The sequence below is a fragment of the Serinus canaria genome, chromosome 4 (assembly GCF_022539315.1).
Source record: "Serinus canaria isolate serCan28SL12 chromosome 4, serCan2020, whole genome shotgun sequence".
Taxonomy (NCBI): Eukaryota; Metazoa; Chordata; class Aves; order Passeriformes; family Fringillidae; genus Serinus; species Serinus canaria.
Window position 1 is genome coordinate 44,153,331 of NC_066317.1, and position 3,392 is coordinate 44,156,722.

General features: G+C 44.3%; 1 protein-coding gene across 7 annotated transcripts in view; it reads right to left on the reverse strand.

Annotated features, from left to right (window-relative positions):
* The window catches only part of CEP135 (centrosomal protein 135), a 35,094-nt gene extending 32,579 nt beyond the window's left edge, over positions 1-2,515 (reverse strand). For 5 of the 7 annotated variants that reach the window (XM_050973843.1, XM_050973842.1, XM_018926327.3 and 2 more), the window contains exons 1-2: positions 2,392-2,515; positions 1,785-1,908 (exon numbers count right to left, since the gene is read on the reverse strand). The gene's annotated coding sequence lies outside the window, so the exon portion shown is untranslated. The remainder of the gene's footprint in view (positions 1-1,784; positions 1,909-2,391) is intronic. The other 2 variants (XM_030239281.2, XM_030239282.2) reach the window with 2 other exon arrangements.
* Positions 2,516-3,392: the final 877 nt, after the last annotated feature.

The following is a 3,392-nucleotide window of genomic DNA, read 5'->3' on the forward strand; positions in this document are numbered from 1 at the left end:
TCCCCAGAGTTATTTTTTTAAGGTGTGGAATACCCTTTTGCCCAGCTCAGATCATCTGTCCTGGCTATGCTCCTTCACAGCTTTCCATGCAGCTCCTCACTGGCGCTGAGAAGTCCTCTGCTGAGAGCAAGCACTACTTAGCAACAACCACAACACCAGAGTGTTATCAACATCATTCTCATGCTGAATCCAAAACACAACATTGCACCGGCTACTAGGAAGGAAACTAACTTTATTCCAGCTGAAACCAGGGCACCTGGTTTTTGTTTGCTCTAAAGCATAGATTAAATGCACTTACAGTGACACATCTTTCTGAGCAGTTACTGCCATTTTAGAGACCACAGCATGTATCACTTTGCCTTTATTAACACTATTCTTTAATTGCCACTTTATTACCCAGTCCAGTGAAACTCTTCTGCAGTACTTGAGATTCCACTTAATGTATCTATAAAATAAGCAAATTTTGTCCCTTGCTGTTTAACCCTTTCTTTCAGATCAGTTTTAAACAGCAGACAATCTTCTGCACATTCACTGTAAGGTAGTACTTCCTACTCTCTCTTTTAACCACCAGCTTCTTTTCTCCATTTCTGACAGAGACCTGCTTTCTTAAAAGCATTTGGTGAACAACTTTCTCAGAAAGCTTTTTTGTAAATCCAGGTTTTCTACATTATTTGCACCCAGTCAATTCAATCCAGAATATGCTTTTCTTTAAAGAAGCTTAATAGCCTTGTGAATCACAACCGAGTCCTGATGAAAGGTATGTCACACCTACTAGATGTCTGTAAGTTTGCAAAGTACTGGAAAGCACTCTAAACGGCTCTGGTATTTCCCATGAGACAGGCTACATTAGCTGCATAAATAATTCACACAATTAATAATCTAAAAATTTCTTGCAATTTAGTGCTGCTGTGAAGAAAATCAAATTTCCATTTTCGATGAAAAATAGAAAAGATGAAATTGAACAGTACTTTAATTCAGCCATTTCTTAAATAGGAAATGTTTAAGAAATTACATCTCTAGTACTTTAAATCAACCATTAGCTAAACAGCATTTATTAATATGTTTAAATGATTACATCTCTCAATTGCTTGCTGAAGAGTATTCAGAGCCAATTAGCCTCATTTTTTGTTCCCCCTTTGCTCATGAAGACTGTTCAAAGTGACAACATTCATATGCTTCATTTTATGACATGCCTGAATGGCTGTGAGGAGTCTTTTGAAGATATAAATGTTTATGTAATAGATATATGTAGCACCTAAGAACTGTTCCCTACTGTTTTAAGTCACTAATTGAACCTAGATGTGAAAATCAGGCAATAGTGAAACCTTATATCCAGCTGCTCTAGGCTTTAAGTAGAGAATCAACTGGCATAAAATTGTGTGAAAGAAGTGATGTTTGTAGGTATCAGATTATCAGACTTCAGCAGACTGAAGTCCTCCTTCTATTCAAAGAACAACGCAGCAAAATTGATGGTGAGTACAGGTTCAGAACTGTTGCAGATGCAATATTTGTGTTATCAATCAGAAAATGTAATAATAAAAAAGCAGAGCAAAGGTGGATCTCAGCCATGGAAGAAATAATGCAGTCATTGAGCCATGTGGACAACAAAACTACATTGATAACAGCTGAACACAAAGAAATCACTATGGACAAATGCATATGCTATGAAACAATTTTTTAAAATTGAGTCTGTAACATTAACACCAAAGACAATCGTGAGCTGCAGTTTCGATGTCTCAGTTTTGGGAAATACCAAAATGCATTTTTCATTCAGCAGAACTTACATGTTAAGGGTTTTTTTCCCCTTTTGTTCCTGTTCGCCCAGGTACCAAAGGCACTCAGTGGACCTGATATTTGACTACTGCGGTGCTTCAGGGCTGTGCCGTGACAAGCAGCTGCTGCAGCATCCTGTCGAAAACACACCCAAAGAGCCAGCCTTGCTTAAGGAAAGTCTGCTTCCAAGGGTTGCTGGGACTTCACTTCTGACTAAGATATTCCTACAACACTTGCTGGGAAGTCTCAGCACTTTGCCATTGGAAAGACAACACTTGTTCCGAAGAAAGATTTTTTTGCTAAAGTGTAATGGAATGCCCGAATCATTAGGGTTGGAAGGCATCTCTGGAGATCATCCAGCCAGGCAGGGGCACCTGGAGCCGGTGACAAGAACGTGTCCAGGTGGGTTTAGAATGTCACCAGAGAGGAAGACTCCACGTCCTCCCTGGGCAGGCTGTCACCACACCCCGGACGTTCCCACTACAGCACAGGAAAACTCTTTCGATTATGAGCCTGCTCATCAGCTTTGCAGACCTTCCAGCAATCCCGATCTATACCCACAGAAGGGCGGTCGGTCGCTTTGCCAACAGGTTTACGCTACTTTTCCCCCACACTTACCACTAAAAGCAGGCGCCGGCAAGCGGGGCGTCTGCGGAGCGGCCGCGATGTCCCAGCGCTGGAAATCCTTTGAAAATGGCGCGCGGAGCAGCGGCCGCTTCCGGCCCGTCACCGCAGCAACGGAGGGACGCGCCCGCCCGCCGAGCGCCCGCCCGGCCCGGCCCTTCCGTCCCTTCCCTTCCCCTCCCGCCCCTTCCCGGCCCGGCAGCCCTCGCGCGGCGGGCGGAACGCTTCCTGCGGCCCCGGGCACCCTGAGATCCGGGATCAGCGGCGTCGGCCGTGCCCACAGCCCGGCCCCAGAAGCTTGCGAGAAGGACGGAGAAGGGTGGTTTCCATGGGCATGTAGTGACAGGAGAAGGGACCAGGGATTCCGAGTGAAAGGGAGGTAGGTTTAAATTGGGTGGGAGAAAGCTCTTCAGTGTAAGGGCGGTGAGACGCTGAACGGGTTGCCCAGAGAACTTGTGGAATCCCCACTCCTGGAAGTGTTCAAGGGCTGAATGGGCTTTTGAGCAACCTGGTGTACTGGGAGGTGTCCCTGCCCATGGAAGGCCTTTGGAACTAGAGGATCTTTAAGGTTCCTTCCAGCACAATTCTGTGAAATCTAAGTTTTATCTAGTAGGTTTGTTACAAAACTCAGAAGGAAAAACTCAGTCATCCTGGGTTTTTTTTATTCTTGCATCTGCATCTCAAAAAAAATTCTACTCTTGCATGTTCATGTACGTGTTTCTACCTTGTATACACCCCACCTCTATCCAACAACCTGGCCATTTCACCAAGCTGTACAGAAAACCTAGGGCCTGAAGCTCTAGCAGCTGAAGCTCCAGAAGAGGATTTACGTGAGGTTTAGTATACACTGATACTACATCAGATTTACTAAAAGGAAGAAAAACAACGTGGCTGCAGAAACGCAACAACTCTTCAATAGCAAGCAGGAAAACAATGGAATTAACTCCTTCAGGTATTTTCACCTCTTTGAAATAACTCTTCACAGAAATAAATAA